The 27,739-nt window shown below is 39.3% G+C and overlaps 1 protein-coding gene across 3 annotated transcripts in view; it reads right to left on the bottom strand.

Moving 5' to 3' along the window:
- The window catches only part of Tab3 (TGF-beta activated kinase 1 (MAP3K7) binding protein 3), a 59,122-nt gene extending 31,966 nt beyond the window's left edge, over positions 1-27,156 (bottom strand). For 2 of the 3 annotated variants that reach the window (XM_036174766.1, XM_036174767.1), the window contains exons 1-2: positions 26,996-27,156; positions 1,226-1,312 (exon numbers count right to left, since the gene is read on the bottom strand). The gene's annotated coding sequence lies outside the window, so the exon portion shown is untranslated. Of the gene's footprint in view, positions 1-1,225; positions 1,313-26,539; positions 26,606-26,995 lie in introns of those variants that run through there. The other variant, XM_036174768.1, reaches the window with a different exon arrangement.
- Positions 27,157-27,739: the final 583 nt, after the last annotated feature.

Genomic DNA, 27,739 nt, shown 5'->3' with positions numbered 1-27,739 from the left:
TATTTACATTATGGTTCATAACAGTAGCAAAATGTCAGTTCTGAAGTAGTGGTGGGGGTCAGCACAGCATGAGGAACTGTATTAAAAGGGTGCAGCATGAGGAAGGCTGAGAACCACTGCTCTAGGATGAATGGGCATATCTAGCAACAAGCTAAGTTTCTAGCATCATTCTCTAACAGAAAGACACAACCCCAGGGAGAAATAGCTGATTCTAGAACTAGGTCGGGGAGTATACACGATGAGCTTGAAGCATCTTGTAGTGCCAGGAAGTAAAGAAACACTCAAAAAACAAACAAAACTCCATGATGACAGGCTCATGTCAAAAATAACAGAGGAGACAAAGGAAAGAACTCCCAATGACCACAGCTAAAAGAACCAGAACATCAAAATAAAGTAGTATCAGATTATGACCCACAGTATAAACTAAATCTGTGTAAGTCTACACTGATAAAAGGACATGCTAGCTAAAATAATTGGGGGGATACATCTGCCATGCCCAACAATTCCACATAGTTCATACAGATCATTTACCGTCAAAGTAGATGGAACATAACTTAAAGAGAGCTTAATTGTGGTATGTACACTGCTTTCTTTCCGCAGAGCAAAACACAGAAAAAGGTGAAGACAAAAGGTTGGTTTTACAGCAGAGAAACATGACAAACACTCTCCCAGTCAGGTGAATCAAAGTCAATATTAGCAGTGATAAGCTATACTGATAGTATATACTCTGGACATGATTAGAAAAGAACATCAAATGGTACCTTATCTTTACAGCCTTCCTCTAAAATAATCCATAACCCCTGCCTAACCATTAGCAAAACATCACAGGAATGCTCTACAAAGTACCTGATCAGTACGTTCCCATCAAAACTGTCACAGTCTCAAAAAGAAAAAGGACAGTCTGAAAAGGTGTAAGAGGAAAGAGGAACCCAAGGAGACATAACAACCAAACATTATGTAGTTTCCTGTATGGAAGCTTAAAACAGAAAGAAAAAAATCACACCTGGTGAAAAAGTAAGGGAATAAGAATAAAGAGCAGGCTACAAGTGATAATTGATAATGATTCATTAATTATAACAAAGGCTCCATGCTAATATACGCTGTCAGTAACAGGAGAAACTGAGTACAGGGTATATGGAAACTCTGTACTACATTCTCAATTCTTCCGCAAAATAAATCTATTCTTAAAAATTAAAGTCTATTTAAAATTGGAGGAAAAACATACCTCAATATGGTCTACGAGTCCTGGAATAGGAGGTTTTTCATTCACATCCCCAGCTCTGAAATGACCTTCTTTTCAGTAGTCTAGGATCTGAGAAAATGTAAAGATCATTACCCTTTTGCCAATTTCCCAGCTCAAAATTTACAATGACAACTATGAAACTTCTAGTGACTTAAAGGAATGGCAGACAAGACGCTGCTCTTTTAGGGCATGCGGCTCTCTGCCAATTATCATCACAAGCTGACTCATCTTTCTAGATAAAAAAAAAATTCTATAGTAATCAAACTCTACATAGAAGAAAGTTGCATTTCAAAAAGACAAGAGCATAATCTAGTGCTTCTTTTCTTGAGGGTTTGTGGCACCTGATTATAGCAACTTACCATCTTGAGCTCCCATTCTATTTAGACAAGGATTAAGCCTGGATCTATGATAGACACAGTTTTTAATTGCATAAATGAAATATTTAATTTAAAAATGCTATTACATGTTTCTGTTCCACACCAAAAAAAAAAAAAAAAGATCTATATAAAGAACAGTAACTTTATTCACTCATTTTGACAGTGAATACTTTCTACAATTTAGAGATTATCTGCAGCCTTGGTAAATCTAGAAATTCAAGGTTAACATCATCATGTTAAATATCAGGCTCTATATATCAGAGCTATCATACATAGTTTGTAATTAATCTCCTGAGTATGTTTCATTTCATAAACACACAACTGAAATAACCATATCCTGTTTATAACTTTTAGACTTCTAGAAATTAGTTTATTTTTAAAAAATTTTGACTTTATCTCGAATAAAAATTATCTTTAAGTATGAGATACAAGTACTGATCATCCAACTTACTATTGCTACCATGTGCTCTGATAGAACAGAAAATCCACCCCACGTCATGTTACTCTACCATGAACTTGAATAAACACAGCTTTTCCCCATTTTAAATGCCTATAAAAACCACTGAGTGTTCGTTACACTTTCAGAAGTTCAAATAGTATATATGTTAAATTTTTGTCTCTTCTAGGTTTTATCAATATAAATTTTGAATAAGGGCAAGACAATCACATTTGGTTATACATACTAAATATTTGGTAGAAATGTCAAAATATAGGACTTTAAAATAGTTGGAAATTTAATATGGTTTGATTAAGATGTCCTAATGTCTTTGTTGGCTCAATTTCTAAATGACATATTTCAAAAGAAAGACAACTTATGAGCGACATACTCTTGAGGCAAATAATCTCCATATTTTATTACTTGTGTTTTTCAAATGCTAGGGTCATGACCAATTTCTATATCAGACATGTGTACTAGGCAATGGCTAGTCTTTAAAAAAAAACCAACAAAGGTAACAGAAAAATAACAAAGTGCAACACATATTGCTAAATACCAAATGAAAACTCGGTTTCAAGTATACGTGTATATATTAGATATAATTGTGTTTCTTATTGTCAGAGGATTTGATAACTGCTATCCCTGTGTACTTTTTTTAAAATAACTACAAGATTTCTATTTGATTAAAAAACCTCTTTGGACCAGTGCGATTGGTTCGGGATCAAAGCTGCTGGGCATCAAGCCTGACAAGCTGAGTCCGGTCCCTCCGCCACCCAGGAAAGGAGAGCAGACTCCTGTCACTTGTACTCTCACTTCCACATGCGTGCTGTTACACACACACACACACACACACACACACACACACACACACACACACACACAGACACACACACACAAGACACACACAGACACACACACACAGACACACACACACACAGACACACACACACACACACACCACAAAAATGGGGCCAAAAGTCTGTCTGAAAACTGCAACAGCTTACTCCACTAATCTCTGGGTCTTTCAAATGTAGCCCACACGTGTTCCTACAGCTCTCTCACAGATACATAAAGGAGGCTCCCATCTGAGTTATTGCTCTCCTTAATCCAGAAATTCAAGTTCTGTGGGAATCTGCTAGTGGATGAGTTGGAGAAGTTGACAAGAACACCATTTTAAATCATTTGTTTAATATTTTCTAACCTGATATTCCCAAATCCATTGTCCACTCAAAATCTGAGTTTAAAAATACAGAAAGCTCCTATCCTCAAATTAAGAAAAATACATCAATATTTAGAAACAGAGTGGGTCACAATCTGTAGTAGTCAGAAAAAGAAAACCTTGCTCAAGGTAAGACAAAGAAAAGGAGAGCTGTAGAAAGCTTCATGGAAGAAATAGCACTGAATCACAAAGAGTAGGTCCAGTTTTATTTGAAATAAACACAATAGAAAGATGGTAGGTTCTAACACACCATCTATACCAGTTGTTCTGCCCTGTAAAAGACATTTGGCAGGCTGGTGAGATGGCTCAGTAGTTAAAAGCCCTTGTCACACAAGCCTGGTACCCACACAAGGAGAGAACTGATTTCTGAAACTTGTTTTCTGACCTCCTTATGTGTTCCATGGCATGCAATATTTGCATGAGCACATGCATGTGTGTACACACACAAATAAAATACTTTTATTATAAAAGTAACATGTGATGTTTAGAATTACTTTTAGTTGTCATAATGAGGAGTGTACTAGAATCTGTCAGGCAGAGGCCAGGAGTGATCCTAACCATCTCACGGTGCACAGGATAACCCCCAATAACCAAGAATTATCCACCTCAATATCATAATACTGAAGCTGAGAATCCCTGAGCTCAAGCCCAATATAAACTCTTGGTTTACCCAAAATAACTGAAGGGAAAAGAAGATTAAAAACTAGCTAAAATGCAGGATAAATTAAGTAGGCTTCAGAGCTTCTTGTCCAATGTTTCATTCACAACAGATACATACATACATACATAATGTATATAGAAAAATATATTAGGAAACATGGTAAAAAGAGTAGGAATATTTTTCAAGGTACAAAGATAAGCTATGTAGTAATCAAAGTTGATATGGTTATACAACCTTGATTCAGACCTACAAGCCTCAAAGCCAGAATTATGGATATAATACAACTAAAAATTGATAGCCTTGGTTGCTAATGATACTAGCATTATTATTATCTGTTCAATTTTGTTATAGAAAATGATGTGAGAATGGAGAAGATCTATATATCCATATATATCTAGTTATTGCTTGGGGTAGGTCTTACATATTCCATCAGCTCCAACCAATAGAGATCTGAGCCATGGGCCAGAGCTATCACTAAATGAATTGTCCAAAGAAATTACGCTTTCTACTGCTAAACAGGCAGTAATAGCTGCTTATGGTATTTGACTACATGAAATTTCACCAAATAAAGTTTATGTTTAGTCAACACTGAAGAAAAAGTTCCCTAGGCTGCCTGAGATAGGTTGCTCCCAACAGTCACCTCTAGGGCCTAAGGCACAGGTCCAGATAGCAAAGGCACAAAGCTCTGCTGAGAGCCTGGCTTCGCAGAAAGCTAGCAAGAAGAGTAAACCATCAGGGGGTACCCTGCAGCTTCTCAAGATAAAGTAGTCATTAAAATTTAATGCATTTGATTACAAAACTGTGCTGGGGCCCTTTTAAGGCCATGGGTCTTTAAAATTTAAATGTCTTCATAGTGAGCCTGAGTTAGTCTCCAGTAAATTACAGGACTACGCATTCCCACAGTTCAAGTGAGCACCATACCCTAACTGCAAGACAGCAGCATGAAGTAGGTACAAGGTCTTTTCTTTCCCTTTTTTATTCTGCCGCTCAATCTCAGTAGAACGGGATAACTCATTCAGAACTAGGAGACTAGACACTTCTGCGTAACCCACAAAATCACTAGTCTACCATTTTGAGAATGACTTTTGACTTCCGTCAGAAGGAAGAAAATTATTTTATAATAAACTACAGTGAAATAATGCAAAGCAGTAAAGATGAAAGCAGAGTATTCGGTTTCCAACCTAGGACTTTAGCACTCCATAACTGCCAAGAGATTTTAGGTTAAGCAAACAGCACTAGTAAAGGAGGGTAGTGTTCTTCCACAGGGGGAAGAACCAGCCAATAATGACAGACGTGACCAAACTACACATTAAGTACTCCCAGGTCAAACATTAAATGAAATGACAGCAAGTGCTCCTGGCCTCACCTCCAAAACTATAAACTGAATCTAACTGAGCAGATACATAATTTGCAGCCCATTTGAAATACAGAGGATAAAAGAACAAACTAACCTCCACTAGAATGGGACTTTATAAACCCAGCAAAAATTGATACAGATCACCAAAAAATGATGAAAAGACTTCACTGGGGAAACTTCCATAGGGACTAAGTGTTGCCTATGCTGCTAAGGTGTTATTATTAGGTGTGTTCTGTGATAATGTCATTGCAGTTATGTAAGAAAAAGTGTTAAGAGGTGCATTAACTTTGGAGTGCAATTATATCTTGTTTATGCTTTTCTTAGAAAAATGAAAAGCAATGGGGAAAAAACAAATTTGATAATATGTTGCCAGCTACAGCAATTAGAAGTTTGTTGATCTTTTTATTTGTGTATATTTGGAAAGAGTCATTAATCTAAAAATGACTAAGAGTCACTATAGATGTTTAAGAAAAAAATGTAACACATTCCAAGTAATACCTAAAAGATAATGATTTTAACTGAGTACAGTGGTCCACACTTATCACCTAAGACTTGGGAAGTTAAGGAAGGGACAATATCAAGTTCAAGGCCAGCCACATAGAAAGACCTTGACTCAATATAAGAAAAGAAAAAATGTAGGAGGAAAATGGATGATTTTAATTATCTCATATAGAATATAAGAAAAAAAAGGCAAAAGTAGAAAATACAAACCAGTATATTTAAATATTTGTAGAAACTGCAATAAGTCACTTGTGTTTTAGGAGTAATTAACAACTATCTAATTGTACCTAAAACCCACTCAACTGGAAGAAACTCACGTATGGTATTGTTAACCTAGCCAAACCTGTGGCTGGATAGTTTGCAGGCCCTAGAGGAGAACCTACTACTACCATGCTACTTAAGTAATAGAGTTTTTAACTGTCTTCTAAATACTTCTTACTCCTAGGTATGTACAGCTCTCATTGGTAACCCATCAAACAATCTATTCCTTTTCTTTTTTCAGCAGGCAGAGGCCATGACAGTGATCGACAACTGATCAAAATGACAAGAGTAAGTGACCATGGGGCACCCAGCCTCAACTGGGACATGATAACACAATCCCTACACCTCAGGGAACACTGACGGGGGTGGGCGAGGGGGGGCAGACTGTAAGAGCCTGGGAACCAGAATGACTGCTATCAGGGTAAGTGTCTTTTGGCCAGGACAGGGATGTGGGGGCACCTACAAACTCTCAGCAATATGGTTACCTGGATAAAATCTGCAAAGAGCACACGAGGTGACATACAAAATGGATAGAGGGAAATTCCATGAAGCACCACCCTAGATGAAGAGCTACAGGCAGTCAGTCCATGGCTGCTGAAGGAAGGAGAATGAGATTTCTTCCGGAATGAGCCCCCAATCCCAAACTCATGCACAGTCAAGCATTTAGATATGTGTGCATGTGTGTGTATAAAAGAAAACGATACTTATAAAAGAGGTCATGAATTTGATGGAGGGGTTGAAGGGGCAGAGGGAAGGGTGGGGATGATACAAGTACAGTACACTCATGCATGAAATTCTCAACCTTGCAGTAAGCAATGAGGCCCACAAGTACAAACTCCATGCCCCAATTCTCTTGAACTGGTGAAATGTGTACACTTTGTATGCCACTGAGAAGGAAGTTTATAGAAGATAGAAATCCAATAAAGTGAATTTGCGAAGAAAAATAACCAAACTAGATCAGAGAAAACATGTAGGATTAAAAGAAACAAGGGGACATGCAAAAGCACTGAAGCAATATATTCAAAGGGATTTGGTACAAGTCAGAGTTCTTCCAATACCTTTAAACATTGGGTGTTTTTAAGTGGAACACGGGAGAAAACTAATAAATGAGGAACCCCCCAAAGAGAATCCCATAACGGGGACAGAGAAAAAATGTTTCTTGAAAGAAAGGCAAAACACAAAACTGGAGGAGAAAGCATCCTCCTATCTTAGAGCTGCGGGAACTGAAGGTCATGTGGTTGAACAGGCTACAAATAAATAAAAGCACTCGATGTTCACAGGAGTAGTAACGCTAGCTTTCCAAGGCTAGCACAGCATAGCACCGGAGGTGAAAGATGTCAGGGACACTGAGAAGTGGAAGAGGCACCACGGATGGAGCAGTCCTGACTACTGCTGGGAGAGAGTGCAGAAGCAGGTCAGCTTTTGGCTGCTAACATTCAGAAGGATAGAGCAAATAGAAACTTGACTACGATTCCATCAAGAATAACTGAAGGAGCAAACAAGGAAGCCTTATAGAAGATGTTCATGAAGACAGTAGGGAAGTCTGAGTTTACCAATAAAGGTGACAAATGTAACTGAAAGCCGAGAAGCTTCGTTAGAACTGGACAAGGGAAGTGGGTGCCTTAGGCAGGATGAGAGAGGAAGAGTACCATAGCAAGCTTTCTAACAGAGCACAAAGACTGGTAAATCTCAGAACTAGTAAAATGATGTTCTAGAAATAGGGAAGGATGAGGGTCAGTGAGGACAGGAGAGCAAAGAGTTATCTCTTAACTGTCTAGTTTAGGACACGAGTCACGGGGTCTTGATTTTAGGGTTTACAGGGAAAAAAAGCATAAAATGATAAAACTTTGAAGTCAATGTGCATCTCTAGGCCATAATAGTTGAAATAAAATGTGTACTAATAAAAGACAACATGCATTGGTTTCCAGGTGTAGGGCCACAGACAAGTTAACTTAAGCTCTCTCAGGCGGCAGTTTCCTAATCTTTTACTTAATACCACACCGAATTAGATACTAACCTCAAAGGCTACTGTGGGAATTAATCTACATAAAAGGGGTTGTCATTGGTAATGTGCCACATTTATTCACTGTGTTGAGTGCTCATATGGTAGCAAACCTAAGACTCCCTGAACTTCCTTCTCTTTCTGTATCACACAAGCAGATGTCTACTATGCCCACATACAGGTACACTAACAAGTCATGGGAAAAGAAAAACTAGGCTAGTATTCTTTTCCATGAGAGTAATGAAAACTAGTTGCTATTAGGATCCCAATTTCAACAGCAATCAAGAGGAATTTCACATTCTGATAATCATTCCAGATACTATGTTTAGCTAAAATGTTAACACAATAAACTTATCTATTGCTAGGGACTAGGAACTGCCAGGGTGAAAAGGACTTAAAACTGTTGCTGAATAGTCAGGAAATAATTTACTTATATTTATACATAGGTAGAATATGATAATCTTCGATTAAAAAATTACATAATTATATATGTGAATACAGCTATTTAAAACAAAGCTTACACACAACTAGTAAAATAGCCTAAGGTCTTGGAGAAGAGAAAGTCATTGCCATTCATAAGTAAACTGTGCCCATGAAGACCCAATGAAAGCCTTTCATCTATAAGATACTGGGTTATTTCAATCAACCCTCCCACCATAGACAAGTAACAGAGTTAGACAACACATTTAAAAATGGCTTTTTCTTAAAGGTTCAAAGACCTATCAAGAGAGTACTTTGAGAACTAGGAAAATATAGAAGATAAAGTTAGAAGTTAAACTTTACCTGACAGCCTGAAAATAAACTTATTGTCATGTAAGGCCACATGTACGAAAGTGGTAGGTGTTCTTTCCCCACCTTCAGTTTGCAACCAACCAGCACTTTAGAAATAAGTGTCAATCAGAAATTAATCACTGAATATAATGTGGTCTTGAGCCATCTGACTGACACAGCACTGGAATGCTTGCCTAGCATATACAGGCCTTAGGTTCAATCCCTAATACTACTACTACCATCAAACAAACAAAAAATCACCACCACCACTACCACCACCTGAAATTTGATTAAACAGTATCTGGATTTGCTAAAGCAAATTCACACACACATACACACGCACGCACGCGCGCACACACACACACACACACACGCACGCACGCACGCACGCACACACACACGCATGCATGCACACAGGCATGCATGCAAGCTTTTCTGAAATATATCACCTTTGCTTTCAAATGATTTCTCGAATAATTTTCAAATACAATGTCCACAATAAATGTAAAGAAAATCAAGCATAGGAAATGGCCAAAACCACAGAAATAACAACTACTATCACCACCACTGCAACAAGAAAACAGTCTAGAACATATTCACAGGGATACAGTTATTAGCAATATCAGGCTACACGTTTTAAAATATGCTTGCTATGTTCAAGAAAAAATAATCTCAGCAACAAATCTGAAGTCATAAAAAGTAGCAAAGTATGGACTTTATGTTACACCTATAGACACAAAGAGGTTTTAAGAATGGAATCACTGTGCAGATATCATACTGAGAAGGTAATAAGTCTATGACATTACTATAAATATAATCTTAGAGGATACCCACTGTGTACATGGATGGAGCGTGGTTTCCACAAACAATAATATGCACCAAATGACTATAGATTTTTAAAAGAAAAGCAACTATTACTAAGCATGCAAAAATTGAAATTAAGCCGGGCAGCGGTGGCATACGCCTTTAATCCCAGCACTTGGAAGGCTGAGCCAGGCGGATCTCTGTGAGTTCAAGGCCAGCCTGGGCTACAGAGTGAGTTCCAGGACAGCCAGGACTGTTACACAGAGAAACCCTGTCTTGAAAAAAATGAAATTGATTCATGAAACACCATTTAATGGGTGATGGATGCTATACAAATATGAATTAAAAGAATGAAAAAGGGTGAGTAACATAAATAAAATGATGGTCTAGTAGCCTAGAGTTCACTAAAATCCCAGAAAGGACAGAATGAAGTAGAAGCATGATGTGCATGACTGAGAAGTTTCCAAAAATGATGAAAGACGTCAAACCTCATACTTAATAATTTTAATACATTACTGCTTGAAAAACCCACAAAGAAATTTTAAAAGCATCCTTAAGGGTAAGAGGCTTCTTTCGAAGAAATCAATGGTATGCCAAATGAAGGCTTTATTCTGGAGAAAAAAAAAAAAAGAACCTCAAAAACTGTTATCTCCAAAGAGCAGACAGTAACTATAAGCTTAGAATTCCACTCTGGATAAAATACCCATCAAGAATGAAATCTCAGGGACTGTAAATACAGTACCCATGTGTCGAATTTTTAAAAAATTAAAAAGAATGAATCTCAGTGGTTGCATACACAGTACTCACATATGGAATTTAAAAAAAAAATGAATTTCAGAGCCAGTGAGATGGTTCAACTGGGTAAAGATCTTACAGTATAAGCTGACAGCCTGGGTTTGCTTGGATTCCTGAAGCCAATCCGTGAAAGGAAAGAACCAGAAAGTCATGAAGTGCATGCACACGCACGCACACACACACATACCCACATCCCATACATTCATATAATATTTTTCTTTGTTTTTTCAAGGCAGGGTTTCTATGTGTATTCCTGGCTGTTCTGGAACTCACTATGTAGATCAGGCTGTCCTTGAACTCACAGAGATCCACCTGCTTCTGCCTCCACAGTGCTGGGATTAAATTGTGTGCCACCGCGTCCAGCTAATTAATCAAAACATAACAAACTAAATTTACAGAAACCTTACATTACTAAGGTTTCAAGTCACATACAAAAAGAACAAAAGTTGACTAGGTCAAACAGTCATATAACATCACATTGGCAGATTATCAGGTATGTTTCTCAGTGGTTAAAAGAAAAAAACTAAAGAAATGAGGAACAGTACCGCACGACTAGCAGACTTATCAATGGGCATGCAGAGACTGCTGCACAGAAAAAGCCCAGAAGAGACTGTATAGGAGGAGCGATGGAAGTAAGACAAGAAAAGATAATGGAATACATGTGACAAGGGGGAGGAAGGAGCCAACAAGAAAGGTGCAGAAGAAGGGATAGAAAGGGCAGTGGGAAAGGGGTAAGAAGAAAGTATAGTGGCATACCTTTATTAAAAAGCCACAATAAAATCCATTACTTTGTATGCGAATTTCAAAAAGTATTAAAAAGAATGTGGTTGAGATGGCTGGCCTTGCTGCCATACCTGCCAACCTGAGTTCAATCCCAATCCCAAGATCCACATAATAGAAGAAAAGATCCAACTCCTTCAAGTTGTCCTCTAATACACATATATCATGGCACATGCACAGCCACCCCCCAATACAAATAATACTATTTTTAAATAAAAATATTGAAAAAAACATATACCCACTTTCAAGAATAAAGACCCAAGAGAAATAAATGTTTAAATAGAAGTGTGTGCAGTTCACAGCAAGATTATTCATAAAAGTCTAAAAGGAAAATAACTCATGTCTGTTAACTGGTGAATAAATAAAACATAGTATATGAATATAATGGTAATTATTTGGCAATAGAAACAAATGAAATATTGGCACACGTTATAATGTGAGTGAACCTTGAGGACATTATGCTAAGTCAAAGAAGCCAGTAACTGCTGTGGATATCACTCTGTATAAATAAAGTGCTGATTGGCTAGTAGCCAGGCAGGAAGGATAGGGTAGGCGGGACAAGGAAGAGGAGAAGGCTGGGAACAGGAAGGCTGAGAGAAGACACTGCCAGCCGCTGCCAGGAGAAGCAACATGTACAGACAACGGTAAACCACAAGCCACATTGCAAAGTATAGACTAACAGAAATGGGTTAATTTAAAAGTAAGAGCTAGACAATGGTAGGCTTGAGCTAATGGCCACACAGTTTAAATAATATAAGTGTCTGTATGATTATTTTATATGTGGGTTGTGGGACCGTGGGGGGCTTGGTGAAACCTGGAGAGAAGCTCTCCAACTACAAGTAACAAAAGACTACATGTGACCTGATATCACTTAGAGAGGCCAGTAATGAAAGGTTACACATTTCTGAACATCATTTACATGAAATTTTCTGAGGAGGAATATCTTTTTACTTTCTGAAGACAGAATCTACCTATATAGCCTAGGCTGCTTTTGAATTAACAGTGCATTTGTTCCGACCTCCAGTCACTTTCCCAATGAGGTTCTAAATACAATGCAAGGGACTTGATAGATAGCTTGGTGGTTAAGAGCACTTGCTGCTTTTGCAGAGAACCCTGGTTTAATTTCTAGCACCCACTTGGCATATCTGCAACTCCAGTCAACATCTTTTGGCCTCTGTTGTTGCAGAATATTTGCAAAGATGTGTTGCGGTTTTACCTTGCCTTCTTCCTAAGGCACCTGATTGGTCTAATAAAAAAGCAAATGGCCAACAGTGAGGGAGGAGGTATAGGCAGAACTTCTGGGCAGGGACAGTAAGGAGGAGGAGGAATTTAGGCTCAGAAAGAAAGAAAAAGAGACTACAGGGAGATGCCAGGGGCCAGCTAGCCAGCCACAGACGAAGCAGGAAAGTAGGACACAGAGAATGAAAGAAAGGTCAAAATCTCCGAAGCAAAATGTAGATGAATAGGAACAGGTTAAATTAAGCTAAAAGAGCTAGTGGGACAAGCCCAAGATAAGGCCATGCATCCATAATTAATAAGTCTCTGAATCGTTATTTGGAAGCTGGTTGGCGACCCAAAAGAAATTGCCAGCTACACTCCATGGGTATCAGGCATGAAAATGGTAACTATATAGCTAAGTAAGCAAACACTCACATAATACATCTTTTAAAAAGATTTGTTTTTTACAAATGTAATGCCAATATATATGCAAATTCAGATGAAACTGAAAAGCTTATCAAAATAATTTGCCACAACAGTGGTAAGAAATGAGGCTGAAGAATACTAAATTATTATATTATTATTTAAAATTTACATTTATTCCTTTTTTTTGTTTTGTTTTGTTTTTTTGGTTTTTCGAGACAGGGTTTTTCTGTGTAGCTTTGCGCCTTTCCTGGAACTCACTTGGTAGCCCAGGCTGGCCTCGAACTCACAGAGATCCGCCTAGCTCTGCCTCCCGAGTGCTGGGATTAAAGGAGTGTGCCACCACTGCTCAGCCTTTTTTACTTTTCTTTCAAAAAGAATTGTGATATGTAGCTATGGATCACTTGGCACTCATTACACTCTAGCAATCCTCCTGCCTCCACTTCCTACGTGAGGGATTCCAGGCATGAAGTACCATTCTTTGTTATGTACTACTGGTGACTGAATGGAGGGCTTCATGTATATTACTCAAGCACTCCTACCAAGCAAGGTTCCCAATTCCTACCAATATAGTTTTTAAAAGCTGCTGAACCTGTAGCTGACGTTTCCCATAAAGAAAACTCCATATCTAAATGGCTTGACTACTGAATTTAGCATGCACTTATAAATAAACAAACAAATAAATAAACAGCCTTTAATCCCAGCACTCGGGAGGCAGAGCCAGGCGGATCTCTGTGAGTTCGAGGCCAGCCTGGGCTACCAAGTTAGCTCCAGAAAAGGCGCAAAGCTACACAGAGAAACCCTGTCTCGAAAAAAAAAAAAAAATGCACTTCTTAATTAATCTTATAAAAGTATCAAAATCTGACCAGAATACAAAAAAAAAAGAAAAGAAACCTTGTTAATTCAAGGCAATCTTGCTCATGAACAAAGATTTAAAATTTCCAAGTAATATAAAAGAAAAATATATTGTTGACCCAGATGCATTGTAAAGCTGATTTAGCAACTGGTAATCAATAAATTTGATTTAAAGAACAAAATGATAGTTATTTTACTAGGAAGAGCACTTGATAAGATCCAATCACTCATAATATAAATGCTTACCTATCTCAGAACAGACCAAAATTTCCTTATTCTTATAAAAGCTAGGAAAATATTAAAAGCAAGTATCTTAGTGTAGAAATGGTAAATGTTTTTCTTTGAGAACTGAAACAAAACCAGTACCAACTAATACTACTTCTGTTTAATATTAGAGAACTAGCCAGTGCAGTAACACAAAAATCTTATAAAACAATTTGAAAGAAAGAAACAAAATTTTCTTTATTGGGAGATGATTAACTACCTAGTAAAAGATTCCAAAGCTAAGTACCAAAGGTGATGAAAGTTTAACACAATGGTTATATATAAGGTCAACATAAATATATAAACAAAATGAAGTCTACAAGGACTTACATATAGTAACATAAAAATATCAAATATCTAAGAATAAAAGGTTTGGTAGAATATTCTAAATACCGCAGAGAAAAAAATAATTGAGTAATGTTCTATGTTCATGTAGTTGAAAACCAAGATATCATTTCTCTACAAAATGTTCTTTAGGGTCCACACAATCACAATCAAAGCACTAGCAGACTGTGTATGCATATGTGTCTCTATGTAACATGATACTAAAGTTCATATAAATGTGCAAAGGGCTGAGAACGGCCATGATGTTCTGAGGACAAGGTGGAAGAACTTGTTCTACTGACTATTGAGACTTACTATGAAGCTATCATAAACAAGACAATGTGGGGCCAGAACTGGGAGACACACACAGAACAGAGCATAGAAAGAGAACCATAATACAGATGCACATTTAATACTTCTCAGTAGTATGGAAATCCCTGTGCTAGGACATCTTGCTATCCATATGGAGAAAGGGACAGACAACAATCAATTTCACGTAATCACTGGATCTTTGTGTGAACACCAAAGCTGCAAAGCTTCCAGATGAGAGAAAATATCCCTTTCATCATGGGATAGGAAAAGATGGTTTAAACTGAAGTATGTGTCTACTTTAAACATAAGGGGAAATACTCATTATATTACAAATGAGAACTTTCATTTCTGAACAGACTCATGAAAAATGGAAGTTCATATCACACAGTGGCAGAATGTATTTGTAACCAGCAAGGGTACGTTTCCAACATGTAATGAAGAACTACTACAAATGAGCAAGTGACAAGAGACAAGGTGTATATGACACTTTTTAAAGGAATTTTACCCGAGAGTTAAAAAAGTATAAACCTCTCCAACTAGAACATTTAACTAAAACACTGATACTCTCCCTGAGATTGCACAATAAAAAGCTTTTTAATATCTTTTAAAAGTGTGTTAAGCTGGGAGTGGTGGTGCTCACCTATAATCCGAGTACTGGGAAGACAGAGGGAAGTGGATCTCTGTGAGTTCCTGGCCAGCTAGAGCTACAAAGTAAGACCCTGTCTCAAGAGCAACAAAATAATTAAGTGTTCATAGTTCAAGTAAACAGCTCTCACTCCTCCTGTAATCTTAGCACTAAGAGAAACTATCATCAATGATGATCTTAAAGAAACAATCTTTAAGAAACCTGCCTATACATTCAAAAAAAAAAAAGAAGAAGAGGGGGTCAAGATCATGATGGGGAAACCCACAGAGACAGCTGACCGGGGCTACTCGGAGTTCACTGACTCTGGACTGACAGCTCGGGAACCTGCATGGGACCGAACTAGGCCCGCTGAATGTGGGTGACAGTTGTGTGGCTTGATTTGTTTGTGGGGTCCCTGGCAGCAGGACCAGGACTTATCCCAGATGCATGAACTGACTTTTTGGAGCCCATTCCCTGTGGTGGGATACCTTGCTCAGCCTTGATACAATGGGGAGGGGCTAGGCTCTCCTTCAACTTGGTGTGCCAGACTTTGTTGACTACCCTGGGAGGCCTTACCCACTCTGAGGAGGGGATGGGGGTAGAGTGGGAGGGAGGTGAGGCGGGAGAAGGGGAGGGAGGGGCAACTGGGGTTGGTATGTGAAATGAAAAAAATTTTAATAAATAAATATATTTTTTAAAAAAAGAAACCTGCCTATGTCAAGACTCTCAAACACTGGTACTTCAACAATCTCCATCAGCAATAAATAGTGATATATTCATACAAGGAAATATACAGTAATGAGACTAGTCTACAACTATACACGGATTCCTTTTACATTTACTATTTTATTCCAAAGCCATCAGACAGAAAGATTCCATTCATATAAAGTACAAAAGTAGGCAAAATTGGTCTGTGGTGGTAAAAGACAAGAAAATAGCAGGTGGTACGCTAAGGTAGGCAAGACAAGACTTCATAGTTATTTATGATACCCGACAGGGGCTGATACACAAACGTGTGTTTGGCTGATGGAAATTCACTGAGTTGTTCACTATGGATAGTGTGCACTTTCTATTAAAGCTGGGTAAAAAGTCTTTTAATTCTTTTTACGTCTTGAAGGAATACATTTTTCAAAATTATTCAAAAAGCATGAAAGCAAAAAATCTTGAAGTCGAGTGCTTCAGATCCAAGTACAAAATTCTAATGACTATCATTTCAAGAGTAATATGCTAATAATAAAAAAATACTCACACAGGTGTCAAAATAAGGGACTCTTGGTGTTAGCTGGAATCCAAGCAGATAAACTGACTTCTAGTTACAGTGACAAGTGTTGCCTCATAAAGATCTAGAACTACTTTGTAATTTTCTGTTAAGAGCATTACTTTATATCTTGGAACTTAATAGATTGACACAGCTAGTTAAATCCCCTAATTTTACAAATAAAGAAATGAAGGCATTTAAAGTTAATTTGTCCAAGGTGATGAAAAGATCTGAGTAAGTATAAAACAACTGAAATTACTGAAATTACATTCACCCCCTACCCAATTTGCTATGGTCTATGGGATTTCTACATACTAAGAGAATATACTAGGAGTATCTCTCAATATAAACCATATTCATTGGAAACAATTTCATCCAACCAACCCAAAATTATTTTCATTGCCATCCATGACTAACAGCCAAAAGTTATTTCTGTGGCAGAAAAGATAAGACTTTCTAAAGTAAAGCCTGTGATGTGGAACCTACCAGATAACTTTCTGTTTACACTATGACTTGGACATCAAGCTTAAAGCATGTATGAAAATTCAGAATAATGGAATCTCCACATATCACATCCCTGAAAATAAAAGTTAAAAAAAAGTCAATCATGGCCTGTAGAATAGTATTTAAGATGTGTTAAATTTTTTTGTTTTGTTTTTTTGAGACAGGGTTTCTCTGTTGTAGTTTTGGTGCCTGTCCTGGATCTCACTCTGTAGACCAGGCTGGCCTTGAACTCAGAGATTCCCCTGGCTCTGCCTCCCGAGTGCTGAGATTAAAGTTGTGTGCCACTGTGCCCACTTGATGTGTTACATTTTTTGTTACATTAGTTTGTGCTATGGAATATGTTTAATGTTGCAAGGATGTGCTGCATTTTTTTTATGTTGCATTTGTTTAACTCAGTGAAGCTGTGTTACTTGCCTGTCTAAAACATGATGGTCTAATAAAGAGCTGAATGGCCAATAGCGAGGCAGGAAAATGATAGGCAGGGCTGGCAGGCAGAGAGAATAAACAGAAGGAGAGAAAGAGCAAAAGAAGAAAGAGTACGAAAACAAGGAGACGGGGATGCTAGGGGCCAGCCACCCAGCTAGCCACCACAGAGTAAGAGTGGAAGTAAGATACACAGAAATAGAGAGACGATAAAAGCCCAGAGGCGAAAGATTGATGGGATAACTTAAAGTTCAGAAAAGCTGGCTAGAAACAAGCTAAGCTAAGGGCAAATATTAATAATTAAGAATAATCCTCCGTGTGTGATTTATTTGGGAGCTGGGTGGTAGGCCCTTAAAAGACCAAAGAGCAAAGAGCAAAAACAACCAACTACAATGGCCACAAATTGAAACCAAGGGTTTTTCTCAAAGACCATATAAATAATCAGATGTGTTACTTTTCTGACATTAAATGATTATACTAGTTCTTATTAAATCATGACTTCTAAAAAGTTAAATTCTCCAGTTCATCTCAATTTGCATCTATGTTTACAACTAAGCATGCTTATGATTTTAAAAGAATGTCTTGTCACTCTGAAGCTAAAATGATCAAATATCAACAATATAAACAGCCCAACTGATCTTGTAGAAATAATTTTAAATTATAAAAGTGCTTCTTTCAACTACAAACCCAAAGAGGTTGTTTTCACTATCACAGGACCCTCACCTTTTATTTCAAACCATAAAGTTCAGTGCCAAGATGAATCTCTAGCTTTGCTAGCCCGAGAAGAAACACCTGACGTTTCAGGACCTGCATAAAACTAAAGAATCAATCAGAAAACGGTTTTATTGCACAGAATTTTTTTAACTAACAAAATGAAGATAGCAATGATATAAATGCAAATAATTTAAAATGGGGCCAGTGAAATGGTTCAGTGGATAACAGTACTTCTTCCACTATGCCTGATGTGATGAATTCCATTCCAGGGACTCAATATGGAAGGAGAGTAAGAAGTCCCATTTGTTCTCCTCAATCTCTACACAAATGCTATGGTGTGTGTGTCACACACAAACACAAAAGAAAGAAATGAATGTAAAAAATTAACCGGTTTAATGACTAAAGGCAACATATCTTGGAAGAGAAAAAGGGTGGTAGCAGGGGATAAATGATAAAAATTAAACTTGGCAGGTTTTTTAACCAACCAGATCCCATGCCCCTGCCCCTACCCTCCACCTCTAACCCCATTTTATCCAGGAGATCTCATCTATTTCCCTTCCCAGGGAAATCCATGCATGTCCCTCTTAGGACTCTCCTTGTTACCTAGCTTCTCTGGGGCTGTGGACTGTAGCCTGGTTATCCATTATCTCTGCAACTTTAAGTCTAAAGTTGTTTCAAAGCAAAAAAAAAAAAAGGCTTTGTAAAAGGTACTATAAACTGAGAAAATTATACTTCAATTGACACAAGCAGCTTTCCACATTCACTTGAGGCTTCAATAGAGGGTGAAAACAGACTTTTAAAAATATTTCAATTTATTTATTCATCATTGGGGGAAGTGTGCATGCCGGAGCATACTTGTGAAGGTTAGAAAACCACTTTGTGTAACTGGTTCTTTCCTTCCACCTTTACATGGTTCTGAAGGATCAAATTCAGTTGGTCAGGCTTGCATGGCAAGAGCTTTTACCTACTGAGCTACCTTGCTAGTTTGGGACCCAGCTTTGAAATCTGAACTCAGGTCCTCACACTGGCATGGCAAATGCTTCACCTCCTGGGCCACCTTTCCAGTCCACACTGTTTTGTTTTGGTTTTAAATAGAATCTCCCTCTAGTCCAGGCTGGCCTGAAACTCTAAAAGAACCTCTTTTTTATTTGTGCAATAGGGAAAGCCATACCTTTCCATGTATACCCCAAAACACTTAAAATACTTTCATGAGATTCCTGACTATTAGATAAGGACGGCAAGGATGTTTAAAGCATGGCTTTGCCATAAGCAGGTGCTGAGATGCAGTTGAGGGGATTTGGTCCTGTATAAAAGCAGCCACTGGCAATGGGGGGTGGGGGGTGGCAATAAACAGCAAGCTCCCAGAAAGGACTATTAAAATGCTAGCTATTTTCCTAACATTATACAATCAAACCCAAAAGGCCGTAACAAAACAAAACTCATCCCAATTTGGACAGAAATAAAAAGGAAAACTCTAAAACTATTCCTCCATGGAAAGAAGACAAGAATCCTACTTTTAGGTGAGAGAAAAGAATCCTTTTTAGGTGGGAGAGAAGAATCCTATTTAAGATCCACCAGGGACAGGCAATAGACAACCGAGTAGAGCAGGGTGTTCTAGATATTCTAAAATAGTAAAGCTTAATAAAGATGAATAGATAACATTTCTTACAAACCACCTTCAAGCAAGGGAAGGCTTTACGCACTCACCCATTACCAATACACTTCTTCTTTCCCCAAACCTTCTGAGAGTGCTCCTTTACATCTGCTGTACAGATGAGAAGCTCTGGCAGTAGAGGAACATTGACTTGAAGGTAAGCACTCTGGATGCACAGACCACGGTCATAAACACTTTACTAGGCAGTATAGTCTTCTGAGAACACAAGCCCGAAAAATGGTTCTTGCCACTACTTACCCTATCTTCAAGCTCCACCAGAAAAGAAAAGCTTTTCCTCAGGACATGGTGAGTCTTTGCTGCTCATGCAGAAGGAGTAGCCCACTATCTTTCCAGCAAGGCTATATTCATAACCGTTTAGTACCTGATGTTCTGCCTGCATGGTTTTGCTGATACACTGTCACAGACAAAGTTACTTTTTACAGTATTCAAATTCAGATACACTGAACTGGTCTGAGAAAGCAGAACACATTATACAGTTTTTTTTCCTGTGGGAAAGTGGTGTATGTTTCAATTAAAAAAAAAAAAAGTCTTTATAGATCTTATAGAAATTTAGGCTCCCTTTCTACAGACTCTAGCTTTATAGATGCCAATATCACTAAATTTTAATAAAGAAACTACAGTAACTCACTCCTATTTTACTCATACATCAAAGAGGCATAGTTCTTTATATTTACCATGATAGAAACAGGGCTACAGAAAAAAATCTTAATATTCTATGGGTTTTCTGAACTACAGCCAATTGTGGGTGGATCTGGCAGTTATACATCTAGCCTGGGCCCTCTCAATACGCTTTGGCTTTAAATGTTACTATCAAGGAAGTGAAGACATCTTCTGCAGCTACTCCCGCCACAACAAAAAGGGTCGCATGGCAGAAGGGAGCTCAAGTATTGACGCCATGATACTATTAGAAACAAAAACAATTCTTTTGTACATTTACCATTGCCAGTCGTGCTTTAAATATAATCTATCCTCTGGCCCATTTAATCCTCATGAGGTAGCTACCACATTATCCTCATTTCAAAATTGAAGAAACAGGTCAGAGATTAAGCAATTTGCCCCAAAACACAGAGCTAGCCTGTGTCAAAAGATCTAGTTGTTTGAGAAATTTGCCTGCAGAGCTATTTTTTTAAACTATCATGCTCTGTATGTAATTAGAGAATGTGGTAAACTTAAAATGAACAGAGGGTACAAATTGAAATTCAGTTTTCAAACAAGAATGGCCTGGAGCACCCTTAAAGCCTTATCTTGCCGTTTATTGGGACTATTTCCTTCAAGCAAGCTAAGATTAAATACAATGATGGAAAACAAGTATAAAATACATTTGGCTTTGCTTTTCTTACTTTGAACTCTCTCACTGAACTCTCTGAATATCACAACCAGTTACAGCATAAATCACAACTGATTAGTAAACCTTTATTTTAAAATCTTCAGGTAAAACATCCTGCCCACATTTACCACTAAGTAAACTAGAGTAAAAAACTGCAAGATAGCCAGTACCTTCAGACAGTTTCAAAACATCAGCAAAAAATAGTGTGAACAAGATATTCTTTTCATGATAAACTAGAACTCTGTTGTTCTTACGCTACCATAAAATCTGCTTTTTTTCGAGATAGGGTTTCTCTGTGTAGCTTCAGTGCCTGTCCTGGATCTTGGTCTATAGACCAGACTGGCCTCGAACTCACAGAGATCCGCCTGCCTCTGCCTCCCTAGTGCTGGGTGCTGGGGTTAAAGCTGTGTGCCACCACCGCCTGGCCATAAGATCTGCTTTAACAACAAACATTAACCTGAGGTGGAACAAATACACGTTCTATTTCAAAATGTGTACCAAAATTCAGCAAATTTTCATTGACAACCTAAAAGACCCTATCAAGAGGTTAAAAAGATGGCTCCATGGTTAAGCTGCTCTTCCAGGGACCCAAGTTCAATCTCCAGCACCTACATGGCACCTAACTTTCTGTAACTCCAGTCCCAGGGGATCTGATGTCCTCTTCCTGTCAACTTGGCAGGTGGTGAACAGACATACATGCTGGCAAAACACTCGTATGCATAAATGAATATTTTTAAAGACTACAGAATTAAAAAACCCTTCCTTGGCTAGACAGATAGCCTGATGGTTGAGAGCATTGACTGTTCTTCCAGAGGACCCAGGTTTGATTCCTAGCATCTGCATGGTAGCTGTAACTCGTGCATGTGATGCACACATATATGCAGGCAAAACACCAATACACATAAAATTAATAAAAGTTCAAAAAATCTCGATCAGTTTATTTCTTGGAAGGACCACCTCATCTGTATAACTAGAATAACCTGGACATCCAAAGGTGGGCTACCTACTATTCTCACTAAGTAACAAAAATCAGGTAGCCTCCATCAATTTCTGGAACTAAAGTTTTACTAGGTTTTCAAGATTTTCATACAATGTGTTTTAGTCATATTCATTTTCCTTTCACCAACTCTTCCCAGATTTCCCATCCTTCCAAACTTCATGTTCTTAAAAAAATCAGAACAAATTTGTGCTGCCCAAATATTCTTGGCTGACCTAAATAAATAAATAAATTAATTAATTAATTAATTAAATAAAAAGCCAGGCGGTGGTGGCGCATGCCATTAATCCCAGCACTTGGGAGGCAGAGGCAGGTGGATCTCTGTGACTTTGAGGCCAGCCTGGTCTACAGAGCAAGATCCAAGACAGGCACCAAAACTACACAGAGAAACCCTGTCTCAAAAAATAAAAAAAAAAACCTAAAAAAAAATTTAAAAAATAAAAAATAAAACAAATATTCTTGGCTGTGTGGCTTTCCACTGGTGTGATCAATCATCTTACCAGGGTCCACACTGTTAGAGAAAAACTAACTCTCCTTTTCCAAACAGCTACTAGCTGCCAATAACTTTCCTCTCCTAAGCTGGGATTTGATCTGTCTTGGGCTTGTACAAGTCTTGAACATGCTGTCACAACCACTGTAAGTTCATATGCACAGCTGCGTTGCTGTGCTTTTAAAATCACCTATCTGAACTTCAGATGTGGGCTTCCCAGGAAACAAAGATTAATATGCTACATTTCTCAACCAATCCATGAAAGCCTAAACATCCATAAGGTAACAGAAGTACACAAAACACCAAGCTCTGTGGGCAATGAATGGTTCTATGGGAAAACCGTTTAGCATTTTAACTCAGTACCTAACTAACTAACACTGCCCTGTTAAGTTCTGGAAGTAGAAGAAAATCTTCCCTCACCTAAAAAAGAGTCTGAGCTTCCTTATGATGTGATCAAAGCAGAGCAGGAGAAAGGGCATGAAAAGGGACAGAAGTCAGAACTGGGGGGTAGAGGAGAGATCAGAGATAAAGAAGTTGAGACGCCAGCTGAGAGGAAGGACTGGGATGCGTCAGAGTGGGGTGGCTAATGAAGAGGATGAGGGACCAGTGCCGACTTCTACAGCACACTGGCTTCTACAAACTTAGCTGCTTGACTCACAAGCGGGAGAGGAGAAACCATAGCAAGAATGTGGACAAGGCCTCCCGCCCTCCCTCTGTTATCCTCATTCTCCTTTTCACGGCACAAACTGGTGGGCCATGCGGTCTTCATGCATTCCTCCTCATCTGCTAGGGCAAAAGAACCCCGAGCAGGGGAACGGACTTAATTAAGGCTTTGAAGCCCTCTTCACTCTTCACAGACCTTGCACAAGACTCCAGGGCCAACTGAGAACTAAAGGAAAGATCCAGCTTGGGCCAGGAACAGCATCAACACAGCAAAGAATATCAGCTGAGAGATTTCAAGGAGGGAGAAAAGTGAAATTTGGGGGAGCTGAATAGTAAGCTAATAGAGGTCTCAAACTGTAAAAATGTTCTTTAAGCCGCAATCCCATCATTCAGGAGGCAGAGCCAGGCGGATCTCTGTGAGTTCGAGGCCAGCCTGGGCTACCAAGTGAGTTCCAGGAAAGGAGCAAAGCTACACGGAGAAACCCTGTCTCAAAAAACCAAAAAAAAAAAAAAAAAAAAATGCTCTTTAATATTTAGGATTAAGTTTGACAGTTCCAAGTATTTCATTCCATCTATTTTACTTTTAGACAAACAAATGTTTATGTTATGGTTATGATATTAATATGAGGCTATGCCAAAGGTATGAAAATTACCTTCCAGGTACATACAATTTCTTGGTATACTTTTTAATATAGTGACCATATAAATCATGTCAGGACGGCTTTCTGTTTATTTGGCAGGTTTTATCATGTATCAATATTTTCCACTCTAATAGGCCAAATACCAGAAGTAGTCCCTTCCCAAGTAAAGTATATTTAACTCTTTCTTGAGAGTACAACTATAATTAAAAACTTGCTCCTTCAACCCAAAGATTATCCATCCAGATTGCAAGGTGTTATTTACAACAGCCCCACACTCCGTAGAACACACACCCGGATATATACTGAGTAACACAGAAATCCTGTTTCCATGTCCATGAGACAGTGCTGTTCCACTCTTAAAACAATTCCCATCTTGAAAAATGGAGCGGCAAACCCTGACCTGCACAGCATTTCTAGAATTTCCACTCAAAGATAACTAACTACATACTTAACTGACCAACTGACCTGCTGGAGGATGAGCACCACTCAGGTGTCGTCTTCCTCCCTACCCCACCCCCCACCTTGCCTGGCTGTTCTTCCAGTTCAACTCTACCCAGACGTGGGGCCTCTCTCTCGAACAGAGATAAGAGCTAGGATGACGAGCTCAACAGCACATCAGCCATCCAACAGCAGAGACCAGTAGGAGCCAAAAGTAATGCCTTCACTGACCTGACACCTCTACAAAATGGCCCCGTGATTCCACCAACAGCTCAGACACTCACTGCTCTGGAACATCTAAACTCTGTCCACCCCTAGACGATGTTGCTTGCCTTAATGGTGGCCCTATTTTCTGCAAAACACAATCTAACCCTAAAACTTTCAAACTACATGAAAAGAAGAAAAGCAAAATTGCCTAACAAGTATTGTAACTGAGGTCTAAGAAGGTAACTGTGTATGTTACCATACAACTCCTGTAAGGCAAATTGAGGCCCCTATAACTAGCTCCTATTTTACTTTAGTCTTGCAGTTTTAAATATGATTCAAGAGCAGAGTAAATAAAACATTTACTCCTTGAAGCATCCTGGCTGAAACTATGCTGAAACAGAAGATGGAGTTACCAAAACCATGTGGGGTTTTTTTGTTGTTGTTTGGGTTTTTTTTTGTTTTTTGGGGTTTTGTTTTTGGGTTGTTTTTTTTTTTTTTTTTTTTTCGAGACAGGGTTTCTCTGTGTAGCTTTGTGCCTTTCCTGGATCTCACTCTGTAGACCAGGCTGGCCTTGAATTCACAAAGATCTGCCTGCCTATGCCTCCTGAGTGCTGGGATTAAAGGCGTGCACCACCACCACCGCCCAGCTGCCAAAACTATGTATTTCAGGTATAGGTCACTACTAGCTATTTGGAATTTAATACCTGAGATTATCTTTTATTAACAATCTTCAAGTGAATTGAATGACTCCTTTACAACAAAAATTTCCATTTTTAATAAATTGGTGTCTGAACATAAACACTTAGAGTATGTAGAAAGAACACAGTCTCTAAAATCAGACATACGTGAATCACAGTTAAAGCTTTGCAGTTTACTCACTATGTGATCTCAGCTATGTAAGCTACAGAAGAATACTGGAGGTGTATGTCGTTATCTGTGTAATAGGGACCCTTTCTTTAGCACAGAAAAACTATAAGGATTAAATTAAAATGCACACTGCCCACCAAGCCCAGTAACTGTATATACTCAATGCTCACTCAGTTTGCTCCAACACACACTGTACAGGGTGGTCTACAACTAAAGAAAAGATTGTGTCAAATAAACAGAAGAAAATTCAGGGTGATTGAACATTCACTATGCTCTGTCAGATGTAACCATGGTAATTGTATATTTAATATCTACTTCACCAAAGTCAACTTTGCCTTGATTAAGCCAGTTCTAGGCCAAAGGGGAGGGAGACTTTTCGATTTGTAAAAATTTATATAATACACTGATTTAAAACTATGTATGTGTAGAATTTAAGGAGTACTTGCATTTCTCCAGTGTCCACTGCAAGGAAGTGGAGGAATTACAGTAAGAGATGATGTACTTTGTAATTCAACATTATACAGTTAACCTTCCATTAAAAAAAAATCGTCTTGATCGTGTTTTCTTTTTATGCGTGTTCTTTTATAGTCCTACAAATCATTCTTAAAGCAAAAAGGAAACTTTCTCCTCCCTCCTCACCCCATGAAAGAGTACATACACAGCAAGCTCAGTTCATCAAGCTGTTCTTTTATACTACTCATTCCTTTCCTTTTACGAATTCATAAGTAAATATATTCGACGGTAAAAATTGATAAATGTTGCTAAAGAACACAACTAAAGAGCCCTGCCTTGTCAGGAATTTTTCTCAAAAGAAAAAAAAAAGAGTCTAAATGTTATGTTTCAGTGCAGACAATGCTTTATATTACGACTCATCTAGAGTATAAACTTTTGGTTCCTTATCGTGCAGCTTACTTTCTTCACCTTGTCTGTATCTCACCTACACCCATCCTACTTTATAAGCAGATACACAGTACTAAAGTATAAAACTCCAAGTAGGAACAACTCTAATCTGTTGTTGGACCTCAGAGGGCTGTTTAATGTGCGATCGCTGTCCTCTACAATTATTTGCAAACCTCTTCCACAACAATCATTACTATTACTACTAACCTTGTGCACATGTCCCAACACCTTCAAGAGAACCAGCCTTAGTTCTCCGTGCCCCAATCCGCAAACACCTTACTGAGACCTGAAACCTGCACACAGAGGTTCACTCTGCAGATGTCCAGGAAAGCAAAAGGAAGAGCATCAGCCCCCTTCACCCGAGGGCTGATGGCAATCAAGCCCCCGCTCCGCCCCCCCCCTCCGCAGCCACTCCCTCTCCCCTCGGCCTCGGGGCGTTTGGGGCGTCCAGGCGGGCGCAGCCGCCACGACAGGCCCTGCGCAGACCTCCCGCAGCCCCGTAATTCCCAGTGCCTGCTAATAGCCAGAGGCCGAGCCAAAACCCCTGAACACCCGCAGTCTTGCCCACGCCCAACATCGTGGGTGTGGGGTCACTAGGACGACCCCAGGGCACCCCCAAAGTCCTGGCCTCGGGCAGGTGCCGGGCCTCTAGCCACCACTCACCGAACCCCAGCAGTCGCTCCAAGCTCCACCGCCTGGCAAGCACACCCTTTGCCGACTTTCACGGGGGGCCGGGCGGCACCGCTTCCCCGGCCGAACCCCCTCCGGTGCGCGCTGCGCCGAGGGCAGATCCGGTGTGAGCCGCCGCTGCCACCGCCCCCTTGCCTCCCTCCTCCCTCACGGAGTCCCTCCCACTGAGGCCCGCCTTGTATTTCCTGGATCCGGTCTCGGGGAGAGCTTGCCAGGAGAGCTGCAAGCTTCAGGGCTTCCGTCGGGCGCCTTCGCTTGCCAGGCACAAAGATGGCACCACTGGGGTGGTGGTGGTGGGGAAACGGCCCTAAGCGATCTCGCGAGGCCTCAAGAACCGGAGGGGGGGCGGGGTCCCCCACAGGAAAGGTGATAAATGAGCCCCAGCGAATGCTCGCCCACGACGGAAATGGGCCGTACATTACGTGGAAAATTGACTGCGCCTGCGCAAGACCGTGACGGGCTGACGCTTCCCAGAACTGCCCAGAGTTGTACCTGTTTTCTCTAGAGGTGTGGGGCGGAGGAACTGGTAGTGACACCGGGTAAAAGGCTTGGCACAATCAGTTGCCAAAGTGACATCTATCTCTTAAGGCTTGGCATCCCACCTAAGCTCCCAAGGTTAAACACAGACGCTCCCAGGAGTCCCCCAGCCCTTTGCTCTTCCCCATCTCTGCTGCGACAGCGTTCTTTATAAACTCGCAGATGCTCCTTCATTGTGTT

This window comes from Onychomys torridus, chromosome X (assembly GCF_903995425.1).
Source record: "Onychomys torridus chromosome X, mOncTor1.1, whole genome shotgun sequence".
In the NCBI taxonomy this organism is placed as follows: Eukaryota; Metazoa; Chordata; class Mammalia; order Rodentia; family Cricetidae; genus Onychomys; species Onychomys torridus.
This window is presented reverse-complemented; position numbering and strand designations above follow the sequence as displayed.